Source organism: Carassius carassius, chromosome 9 (assembly GCF_963082965.1).
Source record: "Carassius carassius chromosome 9, fCarCar2.1, whole genome shotgun sequence".
In the NCBI taxonomy this organism is placed as follows: Eukaryota; Metazoa; Chordata; class Actinopteri; order Cypriniformes; family Cyprinidae; genus Carassius; species Carassius carassius.
This window is the reverse complement of record NC_081763.1, coordinates 11,770,089-11,790,945: the sequence shown is the minus strand read 5'-3', so window position 1 is coordinate 11,790,945 and position 20,857 is coordinate 11,770,089. Positions and strand designations below refer to the sequence as shown.

At 41.3% G+C, this 20,857-nt stretch overlaps 1 protein-coding gene across 1 annotated transcript in view; it reads left to right on the top strand.

The window, feature by feature from the left end:
- Window positions 1–20,857, top strand: part of LOC132148952 (protein TANC2-like) — a 166,690-nt gene that overhangs the window by 27,431 nt on the left and 118,402 nt on the right. Inside the window, exon 2 of the mRNA XM_059557771.1 lies at window positions 17,454–17,575. The gene's annotated coding sequence lies outside the window, so the exon portion shown is untranslated. The remainder of the gene's footprint in view (window positions 1–17,453; window positions 17,576–20,857) is intronic.

Here is a 20,857-nt window from a genome sequence, read left to right as displayed (position 1 = left end):
TAAAAGACACACTTTTAGCATATGTTGCTACAGGACACTCATGGTCTAATGGTTAGAGAGTCTAACTTGTAACCTGAGGGTCAAGGGTTTGAGTCTTAGTGCCGGCAGGATTTATTGGTGGAGGAAGTGAATGATCAGTGCTCTCTTCCACCCTCAATAACATGACTGAGGTGAGACCCTTGAGCAAGACACCGAACTCCCAACTGCTTCCCGGGTGCCGCAGCAAAAATGGCTTCCCACTGCTCCGGGTGTTTGTGTTCACGCACAGTGTGTGTGTGTGTGTGTGTGTGTGTGTGTTCACTACTCTCTGCTGTGTGCGTGCACTTGGATGGATAAAAATGCATTGTATGAGACACCACGTCACCAATTCACTCACTCACTCACATGAAGGCCTCCATGTTGGATGTTATGGTAACACTTTATTTTCAAGTGTCCTTGTTACACATTTTGCATGTACTTACTATTGTAATAACAATTAATTATGCATAATTACAAGCAAGTAACCCTAAGCCTAACCCTAACCATAACTACATTTACAAGTAGTTAATTAATTTTACTCAGTACTTAAATGTATAATTACACTGTAACAAGGACACAATTAAAATAAATAACCAACGTTTTTTTATCTTCAGGACCAGCAATGCCTGTGTTTAATACAACTCTAATGCCTTTTTTTTTTTTTTGGTAATGCAGCCAACAGTAGAAACCTTAGTGCCATTACTTGGACACCAATTGATTCTTTGGTCATTTATTGTTTACGATAATTAACTTTGTTCCATTTATCTTATTTTCACTTGTTTTCCTGCCAGATTAGGGTTTGCATGTTTTATAAGTGTAATATTCAGAACTCCACAGCTCTTTGACAACATAATGGCAGCTTCTCTCAAATGTGTTAACGTGACTGCAGTGCTTTGTAGACTGGAATTTAAGTGCAGTTTCTTTAAGATAAAGCACAATTTTCTTTGTCCTACCGAACTGAGGATCTGAAATATCTGGATTAAATGTCTTGGGGTGTTGCAGCCCTGCGGGTGTAATATTTTAATATTTTGCAAATCCAGTATTACAATACAACTATAGTCAATATGCATCATGTCTTTATCTGTGTCAGCTCTTTTTGTTTGGTCTGTACACAGTAGAGCCTGATCTGTACAGCTCTGTAGGGGCTCTTACCCTCCTTGCCTTGGCTGTTAAAGTCATTAAACCCACAAGACTCAAGTCACAGCAGGTGCCCTGAAAGACAAAGCAGATCAGGATGTTTTTGTGTGTGTGATTGTGGATGCCTGTAGTGGTCTAGTGGCAAGCCAGTATAATGCTGTTTTTGTTGTGATAAATGTGTTTAGCTCTAGGGCCAGTGGCCAGTGAATTTGTCACTGCCGTTTTGTTGTTAGGAGTAAGATTACATGTTGACCTTGTGAGGAAATAACAGGTTCTGTAATCGAGTATACTACATGACAAAATACAGAATGTGCCTTAGTTAAGAGATTCAAACCTGATATATATGTGTACTGGTAATTAGTTTTTCATCTTAATATCTGACAGTGCCTCGTTTTATGACTGTGTCAAAACTTTGATTGAAAATTCTTTTGATGTATTTTGACAGGTATTTTGGAGGCCGCTTTCTCAGTGTGTTCTTGAATATCATGGTTCAGTTTTTACTTATGTCATTATTAACTCACCCATAAGATTTTCTTTCTTTTGAAAACAAAACAAATGTAAAATTATTTTCAATCTTATTCCAAGCCTCAATTTTCTATACAATGAATGCATGCCATCAGGAATATTAAGCTCCAAAAGATATTTAAAAAAGTGGTCCATATGACTTTTTTCAAGTCTTCTGAAGACTTTTCTTTTTCTTGTTAAAAGTGAAAGAAAAATCATGTGTCGATGGAACAGTATTTAACCAGATTTCATCTGCAATTTAACAGAACTAGACTACAGTTTTACAGAAACTGTCATATTTGTCATAAAAATTTATGTTCTTTATAACCAAAGTATGATTTTGAGAGTATGATATTAAAATGAAAATTCAAGACAACAGTTTGAGCATGTCAAATTTACCCTCAGCCTCACACGTCTTACAAAAGATGGATAGACTGGTGCTACATCTTTCTATCCTTTCCTCCCCTACTTCCCAACATGCCATAATCAAGATTTATCAGTTCCGAGGCAGATGGTTTTCCAGGATGCCAGCCGCAGCCCCCCTCGTGCTGGATCCTGAGTCCTGGGCCCAAGTGTTTGTCTAGACTTGAGTTATCCAGCTCATCTAGGAATGACAGGCCCCTAACCTCCCCTCCCCATGCTCCTCCTTTACTGCATGTCCCAGAGGAATTGGGGTCATCCATCCTCAAGTACCTCTATGCTGCTAAAAGTAGCTCAACACACGGTGGAGCTTTTTGTAGAACTGCATTCTGTCTTGTGGGTTCCTCAAAATCTCCAAAAATCCATAGCAGCAAAACAATGTCTTTTTGTACCTATGATAACATTGGCACAATGTCCGAGTCCTCAAGGCTTTCGAAGAAACCCTTTCTTTTATACAATGAAATTCTGGAGTAATGAGACAAGGCCGTTTTTTAATTTAAACCACAAGACTTGAAAAGAATAGAAGGACAGGAAAGACACGGTCTCTCGTTATCAGCTGGCTTGTGAATTGGCTGTAGCAAGTGGCGGGACACGTGTCCCTCTCTTTGTTTAGTTGGAGCCTGAATTGGCGCCTTGGATGGGACCTATTCATGGCTGGACATAAGGCTGCCTTTGAGAGTGGTGTTTTGCTGGCCCTCATTATCCTCATTCTTCATTCTATTACACCTCTTTTTTTGCCCTACTTCAACAGGGACTTTGGACAAAGCCTGCAGTGTGAGAGATGGAGCAGTTGAAGCAAAAACTGCAGAATTTTAAAGGCGACAGAATTAACACCTTAGTCTGTCGTAAGATCTCATTATCTCCCTACTATCACATTAAAAGTATTGCAGAATCTGTGTTAGAATATTATATTAGACAGCCAAGTAATATAATCCAGTCTGTGTTGCTCTCTATTTGATATGCTGTAGTGTAGATGGAAGAACTTTGCCAGAGAAGTCAGCTATTGGGAGTCAGTGTTTACGTGACAGACTCGCTTTGTGTTTGCTGGGTGGTCTTAGAAAGTTGTGTTTATGGCTTGTCTTGGTGGATTTGGATTGTGGAAAGGGTCACACATTATGAGGCTGGTGCAGATGCCTTCAGACATCCATAATGTGATCAGCTTTTCTATTTGCTCTTTCTGAATTCAGTTTCAAATTTGAAAGCGCCATGATGTTTTGCATAATGAACTGCCTGAATACACACACAAATTACATTAATTATGGATGTGTGTGTGAATGTATATAGTAAAAATTGCTATATAAAAATATGTAAGAAAGTATAGTAGCATTTTTATAATCATGCTCCTTCTAGATTTTAATTTGTTCTGCTGTAATAAAAACTTATGACTTCATAAATTTATAAAGTGCCCCTGTTGCTATGACTATTTTTATATAATTGTGTGTGTATATATATATATATATATATATATATATATATATATATATATATATATATATATATATGTATATGTATATATATTAGTGGTGGGCATAGATTAATTTTTTTAATCTAGATTAAAATGGCTCATTTGAATTCTGCCGACGGCATTCAGAATATGTGTGTTACCCAAATAAAATTAGGTGGTGCATTAGACCAGGGGCTCATCTCCTGTTTCCAAAATGCATCACAAAGTGCTTGAAAAAGCTGTAAACTAATTCCACATTGCACAAGGTGCAAACAACCTTACGCCTGTTTCACACATACTCCGTCTGGAGTGTGTATGCGTTGCATATTTTTTTAGGCACCCATGTTAATGGATTCCAGTTGCGTTCCAGGAGCGTTGCGTCTGCAGCAGTGCAGAACGCGTCCTGTGGGAAAGCACATCGAGTCCGTGCTGCACCATACGTAACGCACACGGACTGCATACGCACTGCAGACGGAGTATGTGTGAAACAGGCATGAGCAGGGCCGTAGCTCGGGTCAGCGGGGACCCGGTGAAGATTGTACCAGTGGGCCCTGTTTGAAATTGAAATCAAATAATTAAATGTAAAATAGCACTGGATTATAGTCTTCAATGTAAAAAAGAAATATACAATCAATAATAATAATAATAATTATAAGTTTTATTTATATAGCGCCTTTCCAGAGCTCAAGGACACTTTACAATAAACAAACAACAATAAAGGCAGTTGACAAAGACAGCAGACAGAACAACAGTAGGCAATTGAGAGTGCAAGTATAGTAAGTGAGAATTGGGTAGATGGGGCAGCAACCAGCAGAAAAAAAAAACTAAGAACTATAACATTCAGAAAATAGATGTGTTTTGAGCATGGATTTGAATTCAGAGATAGTGTTAACAGAACGGAGTGATCGGGGGAGAGAGTTCCACATTTTGGGCGCAACAACACTGAATGATCTGCCCCCCATTGAAGCAAGGCGATGCCGAGGGACAGCGATCAAACCTACATTTATTCAGACACCTTCAACATTTCTCACAATATTACAGTTTTGCTATATATATCAAAAATTATATCTGGTGTCTGAATAATTGTTGGTTTGACTGTTAAAACTACAAAGTAATTCAGTCAAGAGCAGTGAGTGATTTTCATTTTCTTGGATTAACATTACAGCAGCCAGAAGCTAAATTAGGCACAGTCACTTTAAGAGACGATGAGCGCATCCAATATAATACACATCCCATTTTTCTCCGCAACTGTTTAATTTCACTTAAGAAATAACTCACAGTTTTTTCGAGCATAATTTCCAAGGTGGATATTTTGACAAATTTTGTATGTATTTGTCGGCACAAGAGCAAAAATAAGCAAATTCGATGTTCAAGTGTTTTGAGACGCCTTTCTCTGCGTGAGCCCTGAACACCAGAACACCGCAGTACTGAATTGGCTCTTTCACATCTTTTTGTTTGTTCCAACTGCGATTTGTATTTGTTCGTTCAGGTGCAGGAGGGACTTCGTGGAGAACTTCAAAGAAGAGAGCTCGGTTCAGTGTCGCTGTCTGTGATACGCGGCTCTCGATCTCTCCGCGTGCTCACCGAACACAGCGCGCGAGTAACCAGCTACTCTGTTCAGCTTTTCGGCATCTTGTGTTTGGATACTTTCATGTTTAAATCGACAAGCGGTAAAGCTTAAAAACACGTGAAAAAGTTAAGCTTTCGTGACGATGCGCAGCAGTGGCCTGTTAACTATAGGAGCAGATTAGTCTCAAATATAATTCACGCAAAAAACACGATTCACACTTGCGTAGACAATTTCACATGCATGAAACCTAATTCACGTACACACAAAAAAAATTCACGTGCGTGAAAAAAAAATATATTCACAAAAAGCAATTCACAAGTGCAAAATAAAATTATATATTTATAAAATACATTTCACAAATGCAAAAAACTATTTGTAGATATACAAATGTGCACAAAAACCTTTGAATGTTTAAAATGTACGAGTGTCTGAATGTACGAATCGTCATTTACTACGAATCCACTCGGATTTGTGTGTGTGTGTTTTTGAGACTTTCCTGGCAGAGCTCTCTTCCCACGTGGGTCTGTCGTACTCTTTAGCAAATCAGATGCGAGCTTACCATTCAACCAATCATATCATAATCCACTGAGTGCATTCAAGGAGCACGATTCTGCGCACCTTTAGCACAATATGGATTAATTAAAACGGAAATTAAGCCTTTACGTCAGTAATCCAGCATGGCGAATGAAGAACGGGAAGCACGGGTAAGAGTTTAGTTTATTTCATAAAAGTCTGAGTTTACACATTTTATCTTTTACACATTCAATCAAGACAGTTTTTCTAGTTAGTTAGAAAAAAATACAGTTGTAACAGGACAGTTACAGTAATTATAAATTAAACTGCAATCAGGATAGTAAAAAGAAAGACCTGTAAAGACAAAAGTAACATTTTGAGAGTTGTGAAATTATAATTCTAAATAATCTTGTTTTATAAATTGATGTCTGTTAGGTCAGTGTGTACTTTCTTACAGTAATACATTTTAAAACATCTAGCCTAGTCATTGTTAACCACTACGTTGAAGCAATGTAGTTCAATCAAGATAAACAACATCACATATTTAGAAACGTTGTTTAATTTGTAAATATATTGTCTGTACATTGTAATGCATCTTTCTCTTCTTATAATTTAGGAATATCTAAAGCAGTATATTCTTCAGCGACTTCATGATCATTAGTTCAGGGATTCCCAAAGTGTGGTGCGCGCACCCCCAGGGGTACGCGAGCTGCCACCAGGGGGTGCACGAGAGGAAAAATGTAATGGCGGTCTGTTTTTTTTTTTTAATGGGATTTTTCCATACAATAAAAAAACATGAACAGTAAACATTTCCTTTTGTAATCGCTTTTATTTTAAAAAAAAAAAACTATAATTTATTAGTTTTCGATGGAAACGTAGAAGACAGATGCTGTCTTCAACGCACTGTTCTTCTTTTATGTACTGCAGGCTAATATGCGTGCCAACTCGTTTCATTCATTCCATAATATATATTATAAATATGCTTAACTGGCTGAAATCAGAGAAACCGTCAAGTCGGACATCTTATGATAAAGTTGTTAGTCAGGAGGAGAGGGGCCAAGAGAGAGTGAGGATTTGGAGGCAACAGAGACGAAGAGAATAGAGAAAGAAAATGAGCAAATAAAAAATCGCTGGCCGCGACGAGCCTCAGCCTTGAGTGGTCTGCACCAGCGCCCCCCTCTCGTTCCCGGCTGGATGGTAGTTTCCTTTCGGATGAGCGTACTTCTCCGAACTCAAAGCCCGCCCCATTTCTTCCTGAGTTTCACGAAGAGGTGGCGAAGGTTTGGAACGCTCCATATTCAGCGCGAACTCGTTCGTCTGTCTCACTAGCATTCTCCACACTGGATGATGCTAAAAACAGGAACTACCAGTCACTTCCGCGGGTGGAACAGGCAATAGCGACGCACCTTTGCCCGCCCTCTGCTGGACGGCAGACGAAAGGGGTGTTGCCATCTAAAGCCTGCCGCATGACGTCATCTCTGCTCGCGTAGATCTTTTCTGCTGCTGGGCAGGCTGCGTCTGCACTACACACCATGGCCACGCTGCAGATATTCCAGGGTGATCTCCGCCGTAAGCTGGACGAGATGGGACCTGAGGCTATTTGTCTCGCGGATTTGAGGAGTGCTTCGGATCTCTCTCTTTTCGCGCTACTAAATCTGCTGCACAGGCCATGGGACGAGTTATGGCTTCCGCTACGGTGGCTGAGAGGCATCGAAGCGCTCCGGTTCTGCAGCGAGTCATGCTAGACCGGCCCCGCAAAGCTCTCAGCCACACCCCCCGCCTCCTACTGCTTCATCGCAACAGCGTCAGCAACGCAGCTCGAGACCCCGTTCTCGCTCTACCACCCAAGCGCGCCGCTGTTTCAGTTCCAGGGATTGTGACTGTCTCAGCGTCTTTTGCAATGCGCAAGCCTGTACAGTTGCCCGCTTGCCTGCACACAAAAAACGTTATCACGGCTACCCGGATATTTCCCGAAAAAGGTGTAATTTCTGGTGTCCCGGCCACGGCCGATGGTGCTATAAATGTAGTGACGATGCCCACTGCTCAGTGCCCATCTCCACATATAAGCACAGCCCTTCGCACAGGGCTCTCGCCCATAAAAGCGACTCAGGTCGATCGCGTGCACTACATAGTAAACGTGCCCACTCCTCAGTGCCCACAAACATTATGTCACACACATCATGTGGTTTCTGTAAAAACGAAACCCGTGCACGTTCGTTCTGCCCAGGCAGACAGCGAGTCAAAAGCAGTAAATGTGCACGCTTACAGCCCACAATTACTCACAGACAGCACGAGTCCCACGGGACCCGCTCAGCCCTCCCTCACTCGGTTAAGCACCGTGGAGGGGTCGAGGACGAGCGATCTGCCCGCTGTGATCAGCGCGCTCCCCGCCTCAAATGTCACAGGCATAACGCCCATGTTACAGCACATCGAAGCCCTGCCGTTGCCCAGCCAACAGAGCGCGCTTCGCATCCAACCCTTAGCCATTCATGCAGACGCATGGTCAGCGATTCCAGGGGTTTCGGATTGGGTGCTAGACATTATAAAGAGAGGCTACTCGCTACAGTTTTTTCGACGCCCTCCGCGCTTTTTAGCGCGCGTCGAAACTACGGTCAAAACAGAAGTAGCACACCTACTTCGAGCCGAAATATCAAAACTGTTGAGCAAAGGGGCTGTGGAGCCTGTATCTCAAGCTCAAAGCGAAGGGGGGCTGTACAGCAGATACTTTCTAGTGCCCAAGAAAGACGGGAGTTTCAGACCCATACTGGATCTAAGACAGCTGAACAAAGCATTGGCGAAACGCAGTTTCAAAATGCTTACAACCAGGAGACTCCTCGCGCATATTCGCAGAGGAGACTGGTTCATGTCGATAGATCTGAAGGACGCGTATTTTCAAATACAGATAGCGTCACGTCACAGGCGATACTTGAGATTCGCCTTCGAGGCCCAGACATACCAGTATACAGTCCTGCCGTTCGGCTTGTCCATGGCTCCTCATACGTTTACGAAGTGCATGCTCTCAGACTCAGAGGCATGCGAGTGCTGAACTATTTGGACGACTGGCTGATTCTGGCTCAATCACGATCAGAGCTCGTGGAACACAGGGCCATTTTCCTCGAGAAACTTGGTCTCCGTGTCAACTGGACGAAGAGTTCGCTGAACGCCAGTCAGATGATACTGTTCTTCGGTATAGCTCTGGACTCACGCTCCATGACGGCGCGGCTGTCATCACAGCGCGCGTTGGGCATTCAGCGCGCAGCGAGCTCTATCCGCTGCGGCGCGACCTTCTCGCTCAGAGAATTTCAGAGGATGCTAGGTCTCATGGCCTCAGCATCACCAGTTCTTCAGTTGGGCCTGCTCCGCATGCGCCCCTTGCAGTTCTGGCTGAAAGCGCGAGTACCGCGCAGAGCGTGGATATCCGGTCAGTTGCGTCTCAAGGCGAACGACTGGTACCAATCAGGTGTAGGCCTGGGGACTTCCTCGAAAGTGAAAATGGTGTCGACGGACGCCTCCACTTCGGGATGGGGAGCGCTGCTCGAGGGCAGACCGTTCTTTGGCCTGTGGTCAGAACGGGAAAAGCTCCAACATATCAACTGTCTGGAAATGCTGGCAGTAGAGAACGCGCTGACGCGCTTTTGTCCCCGAATCAAGGGCCACCACGTCTTAGTCCGTTCGGACAATATGTCTGTGGTGTCCTACATAAATCGCTAGGGCGGTCTCAGGTCCCGAAACCTTAACAGGTTGGCGGAACGCCTTCTGGTTTGGGCTCAGCGCAACTTGCGCTCGCTAAGAGCAGTTCATGTGCCTGGGCTACAGAATCTGGGTCCAGACAGACTGTCCAGAAACAACATTCCCACGGGCGAATGGTCTCTACACCCACAGACAGTCCAGCTGCTGTGGGAGAGATTTGGCAGGGCGGAAGTGGACCTCTTTGCATCCCACGAAAACGCTCACTGCCCCACGTTCTTTTCCAAGAACGAAATGGCGCTGTCACAAAGGTGGCCGCGCTGCCCGCTCTATGCTTTTCCCCCCGTCTCCCTCCTTCCGCAGGTGATAGAACGGGTGAGGGAAACAAGATGCTCAGTACTGCTTGTAGCACCAATTTGGAAGAACCAACCATGGTTTCCAGATTTGATGCAGTTAGCAGGCACTGCCCCGTGGCCAGTGCCGTTGAGGAGGGACCTCCTCTCGCAGGCCAGGGCCTCGATTTGGCACCCTCAACCGGTGTTGTGGTCCCTCCATGTGTGGGCGATCAACGGTTACCCGCTGATCTCTCAGTGGGAGTGCTAAATACTATCACTCAGGCTAGAGCTCCGTCGACTCGACGGCTATATGCCTCGAAGTGGTCAGTATTCTCCAGCTGGTGCACAGGTTCTCTCCTTCCTACAGGAGCTGTTGGATAAGGGCAGAGCCCCCTCCACGCTCAAAGTTTATGTAGCGGCTATCGCAGCGTTTTCTGAGACAACGCTCGGTCAGTCAATAGGAAGGAATGATTTGGTCATCCGCTTCCTTAGAGGAGCTAGGAGGCTGAATCCTCCCAGACCTCCGTCAGCCCCTGTATGGGACCTCTCGACGGTTTTGGAGGCCATGAAAGGTTCCCCTTTCGAGGCTATCCGAACGATTACCCTCAGACATCTGTCATTCAAGACGGTTTTCTTGTTGGCTCTCGCTTCAGTGAAGCGTGTGGGTGACCTGCACGCGCTCTCGGTGAGCCTGACGTTTGGGCCTAATGACTCAAGGGTCATACTCAAACCTAGGCACGGTTATGTGCCGAAATCCCTCAACACGCCGTTTCGGGATCAGGTTATTTCCCTGTCTGCCCTGTCGGTGTCAGGAGAGGATGGAGACTCGAGTCTTCTTTGCCCCGTTAGGGCTTTAAGAGCTTATGTGTCTCGCTCCGCTGTCTTCAGACAGACTGAGCAGCTGTTTGTCTCATTCGGTGGACGTTCCAAGGGAATGGCTGTTTCGAGACAGAGCCTATCCAGATGGATAGTTGACGCCATAGCGTTAGCTTACGCTTCCAGGGGCCTTCAGCGCCCACTGTGCGTCAGAGCACACTCCACGAGAGGCGTCGCCTCGTCGTGGGCGTGGTCTAGTGGGATCTCCTTACAGGATATATGTATGGCGGCAGGATGGGCCTCGCCGTCTACATTTATCAGGTTCTATAACCTGGAGGTTCCCGTCCTGCAAGCAAAGCTGCTGTCGGTATAGTTGAATCAGGGTCCTGATTGGAACTCTGAGATCGCAAGCGCTATGCGCTGCCGACTGTTATATGGGCAGTATTGCGTAAGACCCACATTACCACATTGGTCAGGCCTTGCCTTGATTATGTGATGTCATATTGCCGCGTCTACGGACTCTGCTAGATATGGGACGGAGGGTCCCCCCCTCCTGTTCTAGGACTCTTTGTGAGTCCCTCTGGTGATTGTGCACTGTAAATCCTGGGCGTCGCTTCCAGGTTTATTGGTGTGTGAGCCCTGCGCACACGGCGCTTTACATGGGGTTCCCGTAGCGTCTTAGTTAAGACGCTGTACGAGAGAACTCTCGTAAGAGAACGTCCTCGGTTACTAACGTAACCTCGGTTCTCTCTAGAAGAGGGAACGAGTACTGCGTTCTCTGCCGTGCGTACGATTCACTCTGGTTCGCTTCGGCGATGAAATAAATCAGGTGAGTCAGCCTTTTCGAGCTCCCTTTATAGGGCTAGGCCACACCCGTTTCGGCGGGAAGTGGCATGGAGGGCGCAAAGCCTGCATCAGCCTGCGCTCGATAGGCTTATGCAGTTGCCGCAGAGCAGCCAATGAGCGACCGAGCCGTCTCGCCTATGGCTATGCTGCAAATGCGCTTTACAATAATTCAAAATTAAGGATAATTTTTTGCTTCAGTGTATCGTGAAAAGAGACTTTTCCCGTAGCGTCTTTGTTAAGACGCAGTACTCGTTCCCTCTTCTAGAGAGAACCGAGGTTACGTTAGTAACCGAGTACGTTTCTGTTGATGAAAGTGCATTCTGGCTTCCTAGACATTACAACAACAGTGCTGAGGGGAGAAAAAAAAAACTCAACCCTGGACAAATCATTTACTTTTGTTCAACCCGAATCCCGTATTCTGGAATATGAGCAGTCATTTATTCCGTCATCACCCGGGTTCTGAACTTTTTTAAGCATTGCCAGTTTAAACATTTGAGAGCCAGAGGACGCAAGCTCGCACACGCAGTGAGAAGATTTGTGCGTGCGCACAAACCCGCGCCCTCAGACCACACGCAAATATTAAGCTCTCTCTGAAGTATTGTGTTTAAATTGACAAATTCAGACAAAAAGAGTTTTCCTTTGAAGAGTAGACCAACATTCCACAGGCCACAATCAACAACCTGATCAACTCTATGCAAAGGAGATGTGTTGCAACTGTTTATGTATGTATGTATGTATGTATGTATCTATGTATGTATGTATGTATGTATATATGACCCTTTCCAGCAGTGACTGCATGATTTTGAGATACATCTTTTCAGACTGAGGACAATTGAGGCACTCAAACACAACTATTAAAAAAGGTTCAAACATTCACTGATGCTCCAGAAGAAAACAAGATGCATTAACTTTTGAACACGATGAAGATGGCCAAATTTTTCTTATTTTGTTGAAATAGTATTTTTTTCCATTTAGTTCTGCACTTCGTTAGCAACAGAAGATACTAGGGTCGTGCCGATAGATGATAGTATCGTGTATCGACGATAGTCAGAGATATCGACATAAGCAGATTTCTCTGTCGATAATCAAGATGATAATAGGCTCATTCTCCTATTAATGTATTAGATTATAATAGTAATAACTTATTATTTTTATTTTTATTAGGCGGCCTAGGCAAGGCAGAGTTTATTTATATAGCACATTTCGTACACAATGGTAATTCAAACTTTCGAGCCCCACTGTATATGTATGTATGTATGTATGTACAGTATGTATGTATGTATGTATGTATCTATGTACAGTATGTATGTACAGTATGTATGTATGTATGTATGTATGTACAGTATGTATGTATGTATGTATGTATATGTGACTGACACAACATGTATAGATTTTATCAATTTCTCCTATATAATAAAAATTTATAAAGTGCTACTAATTATATTATATTGATTATATAACTATATTATTGTTAACAATCAACATCCAGCAGTACTATATTGAACATTAAACTAAAGTCTACTTTCAGCTCTCTGTCTCTTTCTCTCTCCCGCTGTTTTCTTCGTGTGTCAGCAAAATATCTGTTCTACTCACCGCCCAAATTGAGTTAACTCAGACTCAGTGTGTCGTTTCTTGACATAATGGCAGTTTTGTTCCTAACATCTCTCTGAGTGAATTTACATGTGTGACAGATTTCACATTCTTCCTGCCTACGTACTGAGGTCCATTACGTCGCCTGTGTAGGAGTCAAGGGCTGCCCTTAGACAAAGTGAACAATCTCCCTATCCCTCCGTCCACCCACTCCTCGCCGTTTGACCAGAGGGACAGTCAGATACAGGGCGGCAGCATACCAGATGTTGTTTCAGTAATGCTGCTGAAATGAGAGATGTGAGATACCTTTTGTGTGAAGCCTTGATTGTTATCCCCTACATGGATAACTACAGCACTGCCTTTGATGGGATCTGATGGCAGACTAACTTAAATGTCACTCGAGCCGTTGCTGATCATGGCTATAGCAATCACACTTAGATTAGATTATGTCTGTGACAATTGAAGAAGGTGAAATCAAGCTGGCATCCAATCTGCAAGTCCTCCTATCTTTGTCAGGCACTGAAAAAAAAGAGGAAAGGAAGTGTGATTTTCATTTTTCTTTTTTTGTTATGTAGTAAAAAGGGTACAGACTTAGGATTACAGGCACCGTGACATCCTTTGATTAATAGTGCACAGAACACTGGAGATATGTGCTGCATCCCAATTCGCCTACTTATACTATGGCCTAAAAGTACGTACTCTTTTTGTGAAAAAAAAAGTACATACTTTTGAGTGTGTAGCAGAATAGTAAGGCAAGCTTTGGGACATATTACTTCATCATAACTGCGTCTTTAACAGATTCTCTGTTTCTTAGTTACATACATCCTGTCACCATTTAAACTGCACTGTCAATCATCTTGTCAAAGTTAACATTATCCATATTTAATTAAATTTAATTTCCTAATGTATTGGAGAGAAATGAAGAGGCACGTTGGTCTGCCAGAGGGTCTATCATTCCGAGAACTCTGCTCATATGTTTACATAATTACCGTATGCATTTAAAAGTTGATGACCAAATGTATCATTTATAAAGTTCATTGTGTTGCTGCAGATGAAATATAACATGGATAACATTAAATAAATATATTTTTTAACAAGTTAGCTATTGATTATTTTTTCACTCTAACCCTTTTCTCTACCTGTCTGTTGGTCACATATATCCACCATGTTTGTAGTTTTTTAACACTTTTAATGCATGTTTGTATCGAATCCTTGTCCACCGCGCGGTGTGTTGTGGGCAGCATTAGCCGTGAAGAGTATGCATGGATCTGCACTGGGAATTTCTACCAGAAGCTGTAAACTATCCGGGTACTTTTGGAATACTCATTTCAACATACTACGATTTGGGACATATCAATTCAAGTTTTGCTTGCTATTTATGAAGGATAGTATGCGAATTGGGACGCAGCAACAGTATGTTCTCATTTGCTTGCTGATTGTCATGTTACCATGGTGATCCTCCTGTTATACATACATACATCAGAGGATTTTTATAATCAGATCAGTGCTGAGGCTTACAGAAGATGGTTGTTAACCATCTCTTTGTGACACCCAATGAAATACACAGGAGAAATGTAGCTGCCCAGATCAACAGGGGACACCCTAGGTGGCTGATTTGTTTTGTCTGGAATTTGTGAATCATCCACTCACCTGCTCTTATAGGGGCTTTTACCTTAATTTCATTCTTATTTAAATTTTTTATTATTATAATTTATTAATTTTTTGCTTATTTTTTTTTACTTTTTAAATAATTCATATTTTTACTTTGTTTAATTTCTGTTTACGTTTATTTTATTTGCTTATGATATATATATATTTGCATTTACATTTTATAATTTTATAGTTTCCTGTATTTATTTATATTTTTATTTTGCTTTAATTATTATTTTTTGCTTATTGCAATGTTAGTTTTTTTTTAATACTTGTTATTTGCATTTTTGTTCATTTTATTTTTATTTGTACTTTTAATGTTTATTTGTTTATTTATTTATGCTTATTTTTATTTTATTACATTTAATTTTTGGCCATGGTTAGGAATAAATCACTTTAGATGATTGTGAACCAGGCTCAAACTTGCATCACCCATGTGAGTTCTCAGTGTGTCAGAGCATGTGCATTAACCATTAGCGCTTCAAAATTGTATGAATGTATAGGTGAACAATGACCTGCATAAACTGCTCTTTAGTCCTTGCTGGAAACTCTTGCTCAGGATATTTGAGAGAGCAATCTGCATGATGCTGAGGCTTGGATGCACCTCCTCACCTTGCCAATGACATCCTGCTCCATGCTGCTCAGAATGCGTCAATTTTCACTGAAGCAGCTGATGTGTCCATTTGTGTGGGTGTGAAAATGTGTGTTCTATGCTTTAAGCATACCATTTGTTTTTATGTTTACAAGAATATGCATATTCTTACAGTATATGGAAAATTACTGTTCCCTGCTGAGCTGCATATAGAGAGCATCAGCCTGAGTTCCAGAAGTAAAAATCCCATTCATTTTCTCCTTAGAGGAACTGAAAATTAACTATAACTTACAAGCTTTTCAAGACAGATCTGCTATGACTTACGAGGTTATTAACCCAGGAGGCTAATTCACCATGTGTTCCCTGTGGGTTTTTAGAATGATGGTTCTGAGTAAATTAAGGTCTCATTACTTGAATAGATTTTGACTTTTTTTCTGCAACATAAATTGCACTGTCATTCCTCAAACATGAATTTTGAACCTTTTTCTTTTTGCAGGAAAAACATGATACTTTCTTTTTTTGTATGATCATTCTTTTTCTACATTCTCACTTTCTAAATGTTCAGGCAGCATCTGGCTATACTGAACAATATGTTCACATTACCCACTCAAATTTCACACACTCTTTAAAATTTGCTTGTTTTGAATCATATAGATTCCAGATCCCTTTATTTTCAAAAGCAAAATATTGTTATCTCCTCAGAGAAGCTGTTGATCGCACACAGTCTTCAGGTAACGGAAGGCGCGGCTCATCTGTCGGGCCTCGTGTTTTGGCTATGGTTTGCAGTATCTGTGTCCCTTCTCTGTGCTGTAAGGGGTTCAGGTATCACCCACACAATACACACAATAGGGCTGTATATCAGCATAGAAAGATGAGACGTTTGTTTGCCCACTGCTCTCCAGGGCCTCTGGCAGCCGTCTGGAAGGTGCATTTACAAAAAAGCTAAGTAACTGAAACTGTGAAATGCTGAAAAAAATACTTAAAGTTGAAGTACTATGTCATGTCAGGATTGTTTGCACACAGGATTCATTAACACTCCACCATTGCCATTGGTCAGTCAAGCAGTTAGTCCCGCCTTTAGCTCATTCCATTGGTTAAGTCCAATGTTTCTGTTGTCAGGCTTGTTGTGAAACAAACAGAGCAATGACTATATCCGATTTTTCTTTTTATGATCTACTTACACCTTACATGGGCTTAACTAGAAAAATGCTTAACGTTGCTGAGTTCATTAGACAGTGATATTGAAAGACCAAACTCTACAAAGACCATTAAAGGGTTAGTTCACCCAGATAGCAAAATTAATTAATAACTTACCCTCATGTTGTTTCAAACCCGTAATACCTCCGTTTATCTTTGGAACACAGTTTAAGATATTTTAGATTTAGTCCGAGAGCTCTCAGTCCCTTCATTGAAGCTGTGTGTACGGTATACTGTCCATGTCCAGATAGGTCAGAAAAACATCATCAAAGTAGTCCATGTGACATCAGAGGGTCAGTTAGAATTTGTTGAAGCATCGAAAATACATTTTGGTCCAAAAATAGCAAAAACGACGACTTTATTCAGCATTGTCTTCTCTTCCGTGTCTGTTGTGAGAGAGAGTTCAAAACAAAGCAGCTGGATATCCGGTTCGCGAACGCATCATTCAGTTCACCAAATCGAACTGAATCGTTTTAAACGGTTCGCATCTCTAATATGCATTAATCCACAAATGACTTAAGCTGTTAACTTTTTTAATGTGGCTGACACTCCCTCTGAGTTCAAACAAACCAATATCCCGGAGTAATTCATGTACTCAAACAGTAAACTGACTGAACTGCTGTGAAGAGAGAACTGAAGATGAACACCGAGCCGAGCCAGATAATGTAGGTAATATTAATATTGTTTCTTGCCCTAGCAAACATGACTAACTGTGCCATCATAATTGATGCTCTGTTTGCTTTGTGGTGTTTTTATGTCAAGAAACTGGCAGCTGTTCTACTCTCATATTCTACCTCTCTCTTTTCCCCCGCCCTCACTCTTTACCATCTTGTCTCTAGAGAGGAACTTGTCTCCCATGTATGCATACGTGTAAATGCGCACTTCACGTGTTAATTAAATTGCAAGTGTGGTGTTCCATGTTTTTTAGTGCTACAAAGGTTGTACATAGACACCCTCCTTCCTAGGAGCCTCTGGCAACATGCCGTTGAAGGTGCCGGTGGGATTTGTGAGGCTATACATAGGCTCTCAGGCAAGATGCTGGTTTGTCTGGCTCAGGATAGGGTCTGGAAAATGACGGTCACTGTTTTTGTTATGCTTCTGATGTGCTGCTTTTGTTTTCTGCCTCTTATACAGAGCCGCTGAGGTTTAAATCTTAAGGAGATGGGACTTGGGCTTCTGCCCAAAGGTGAATGTTTCAAAATCTGCCCCTATAGCTGTGACCGTTTTGCTGTGAGGCCCTATACCCCCTTCTAATGGTGAGTTGACTTTCTCTATCTTTATGGGAATAACAGGTTGTACAGTGAGGAATCAAGAATAACAGTTTTTGTTTAGTGAAGTTTTGTAGATTCTGATCACTTCCAAGGTTTTGCTGCATGTAACAATTGCTTGTTATGAATATTTCTGTTAAAGTTTGCAATTAACCAGGTAACATGTCAAACTGTCAACCTTGATGTTCTTATCACATCTTAACCAGGGGCCAGATCCACAAAATCTCCTTAAGAAGAAATTTCTTCTTAACTGCCATTTTCTTTTTCATTTTTAACTTTAGAAAAAAAGTTACAAATATATTTTGTATTTACAAAAATCCATCTTAAGAAATTCTTATCTTTTTTCTTAAGATTGTTCTTAAGACAAAACCTAAGAAGAATTCAAATTCTTGAAAATAATCTTCTTAAAAATCATCGTAAATAACTTCTTAAATTTAGGACAGCCCCAGACTTGTCTAAAATCCCAAACAGCAAGAATTATTTAATTAATTTATTGGGTTATTTCAAATTAATTGTTATATATAAGCATTACAACAACAGCTACATATAATACATAGGAGGACTAGGTATGTGCCAAGTTTTCTGAAGTGACAGCGATGACTTGATGTTAATGTAAACATGACCGGTCATGATTAGCCTACTGCTACTTTTTTTTCTGACTGCAAAACTCAGTAGCAACTCTAAAACGAGTCAGATAGGGAGCTTTAATTGAACGCTTTAAATGTAAGATTATAAATATGACATAATCTTTAGCGGTATTCAGTGCACATGAAAGCACAGGACACATTTGCTGTAGAAGCGCAGACACACATAACATACCGGAAGTGTTCACTAAGATAACAAAACACAGCACAAAAATGAATGAAATATCGCTGCAGCTTGAGACAGGCTATTTTAAAATTAACTGTTCAAAAACATGCCGCATTAAAAACGTGAAGCTGAGCTCCAGTCAAAGTCGCGACAAAAATAGTGTACATGCCTATTATGATTATTATGGTAATCTGCAGGAAGCTCAAAAAGACAAAAGTGTGAGTTTATCAGTGCGTCATTCTTTCATTCAGATAATGGCTGTTATTTTCTTAAGAAAAAAATTAAGATGTTCTTAAGAATATATTTGAGAACTTATTAAGAATTTTTGAAGAATTACTCTTAAGAACATTCTTACGAACTTCGTGGAATTTATCTTAAGAAAGTTTTCTGGCTGGTTAGGATGCCAAAAGTCCCAACATTTATGCATCAGTCAAACCCAATAGCCTCAGAGAAACTGTTGCATATCGAAATGTCGACTTGCAGTAGGTACACATTTTTAAAACATTAAGTGGAAAAACTTTACCTCATCTCTGTATGATTGTAACCTCATCATTTACCAAAACATGGTTTTAATAAGCAGAAGCCATTTAAATTTACATTCTCCTCTATCCAAAGTATTTGTTCTGCTTGCAGCCAACAAATAGTAACACTGGCAAAGACAAAAGCAGATATCATGATTGCATATGTGTCACAGTTTTACAATCCTCGTATGGTTCCATAACTATTAAACAGTATATGCCGTTGCCAACCGGCAGTATGTGGCTATTGTTCATTTTTTTTCTTTTACTTGTGTAGATGAGAATATCTTAGAATATTATAGAGACTCTCATAGGCAGCTTTTGACATAATTCATATTCTTGCCATGATATGAATCGGAACTATTTGGGGGTAAAGAGAAATATATCATGAAAACTGGTTCATATTCCAATATAGAGAGAAAAAATGAAGCCTACTCCAATGCAAAAAAAAAAAAAAAATTTAATGCCGATAATTCTGCATCCACTCTAACTTTAGAAGTAACACACAAAGTTGTTATACTTCTTGACAAAGAGTGTTTTGTACCCTCCCTGACCCCTTAGTTTGCAAAAACGAGGCCTTGTTTTCTGTCCGAGAATCATGTTGTTGCTGTGTCCGCTCTGGGCCCATCTAATTATCCTACTGGCTGTCCATCCGTGAAATAGGCATTACACTGTGAAACTGAGCCAGTGTAGCTTTCCTCTGAACAATCGTGATAGCTTAGCAACAATGCGGCAGCCTATAATGACCATAACAACAGGAAGGGCACACCAGAGGATTATGGGGGATTATTACCTTTGATCTGCTCCAAAACAGGATGGGCAGAGAGTTGGGGGAGTTATTAGGAACCAGGCAGTGCTTTAATTGGCCCAAAAGAGGTGCTGGTACTCTATTATAGCCTATATATATATATATATATATATATAAATAGATATAGATATATAGGCTATAATAGAGTTTTTTTTTTTTTGATGACTCCCCTCATCCCCTGAGGTAGCAACAACTATATTGAAGGGGTTTTATATACAGCAGTCAACAGACGACCTTATAAAAAATAATAAATTCTTTTATTAGTTTGTGGATTTGCTTGAGCTAGAAAGAGCTACTGAACATAAATTAAATGTGCAAAAGGATTTTGAAAAAAATGGGGGGGGGGTGTCTGCCGTCTTGGGTGTAGTGATGTGAAGTTCGATTCTTTTCCGTGAACAGGTTCTTTCGGACGGTTCGATTCAATAAACCAGTTGAAAAAAACGGTTCAGCAGTTCTTTTACGTTCGACGTAATGACGTCATTGGCGATGACGTAATGGCGTCACGTCTATCAAACATTCAAATATATAAAGTCAGTAATCATAACTTTAGTCAGTTAAAAACCTCAAAACAGATGTCCAAATGAGCGTACCGGTATGCTAAATGCACGTTCTGGACGCACGGAGAGGTGGCGGTACGCTTAAGAGCTATATTTGAAAGTGGCGGTACTGAGTACTGAGCATATACGCTCTTTCCTTTTTTTTTTTTGACATACTGTAGCTGTTAAGGGAAAATTTTGGTTTCTTAAAGTAGAGGCAGAGAGAACAAAATGTAGTGATAAAAAGGAAGGGGAAAAACAACAACAACAAAAAAGCTCATCAAAGTATGGATTCGGGAGCAGGGCGCAATGGACTCTGTGTTCAATGTCCACTGAGTCATGTTTTATTAAATCTTATTTGCTTTTTGTGGGCAGCTGCAGTTGCAGCAGAGTTCAAAGCGTGAACTAGTGTGGGTTGTTTTTGGGATGGTAAGAAACAGACTCTTAGACCTGCAATCTTAACGAACAGCATTTCTCTGGACATCAGATAGTCTACACTTGCCTGATACGTGTTTAATTTAAGGGGTGATTAATTGTTCTGGGTTAGAGCTGGAGGCCATCTCCACAGAGCAAGGATACAGTTCAAGGGCTCTTTAAT